General features: G+C 35.5%; 1 non-coding gene across 1 annotated transcript; it reads left to right on the plus strand.

The window, feature by feature from the left end:
* The first annotated feature begins 481 nt into the window (after positions 1-481).
* On the plus strand, positions 482-588 carry LOC121493983. Its single transcript, XR_005988632.1, has one exon. It is a non-coding gene; the product is annotated as a U6 spliceosomal RNA (small nuclear RNA).
* Positions 589-996: the final 408 nt, after the last annotated feature.

Genomic DNA, 996 nt, shown 5'->3' on the forward strand with positions numbered 1-996 from the left:
AAAAGACTATCCCCCCCCCCCCCATTGAATTGTCTTGGCACTCTTGTCAAAAATTGATTGACTGTAAAAGTAAGGGTTAATGTTTGGATTCTCAGTTCTCTTCTGTTGATATAGACACATCCATCCTTATGTCAGTACTACACTGACTTGATTACTATGTCTTTGTGATAAGTTTTGAAATTGAGAAGTGTGAGTGTTCCAGTCTTGTTCTTTTTCAAGATTATTTTCATTATTCTGGGTCCCTTGAATTTCCATATGAATTTCAAAATCAGCTTATCAGTTTCTACAACGAAGTCAGGGAGATTTGAGAAGAGATTGTGTTGAATCTGTAGGCCAATGTGTAGAAAATTCCTATCTCTAATCTGCTCAGGCTGCTGTAATCAAATACCATAGATTGGATGTTTTGTTTCCATGGCTATGGTTATGTTTATACTAATATCTCACGGTGGTATCCTTACTCCTTTTAAAAATGCTATTGGTTGTGCTCACTTCAGCAGCACATATACTAAAATTGGAACATTATAGGGAAGATTAGAATGGCCCCTGCACAAGGATAACCTGAAAATTCCTGAAGCATTCTAGATTTTTAAAAAAAATACTGTTGGTTGTAACACTGTCCTAAGAACTTCCTATAATGATGAAAATGTTCTTTGTGTTCTCCAGTGTGGAAGCTACTGAATGCATATGAAATGAAATGTGAATGGTGGCTAATCTAATTGAGAAACTGAATTCAAAATTAAGTCAATTAACTTAAGTTTAAATAGCCATACATGGCTGGTGGCTACCATGTGGGATGGTGCAGACCATTTTTTAATCACTTACTATGAACAATATTGAAATTAGTAACCTCTTCTTTCCCCTCTCTTCCTTCTCCCCGAAGTATTTAATGTGCTATCTATTCAGTGCTAAATGAAACCTTTAAGGCAACCAGCAAACTTACTTTCTATATAATATTTCACTTCTCTGCCCATTTTCAATAGCTCAATTACATCTTGG

This window comes from Vulpes lagopus, chromosome 6 (assembly GCF_018345385.1).
Source record: "Vulpes lagopus strain Blue_001 chromosome 6, ASM1834538v1, whole genome shotgun sequence".
In the NCBI taxonomy this organism is placed as follows: Eukaryota; Metazoa; Chordata; class Mammalia; order Carnivora; family Canidae; genus Vulpes; species Vulpes lagopus.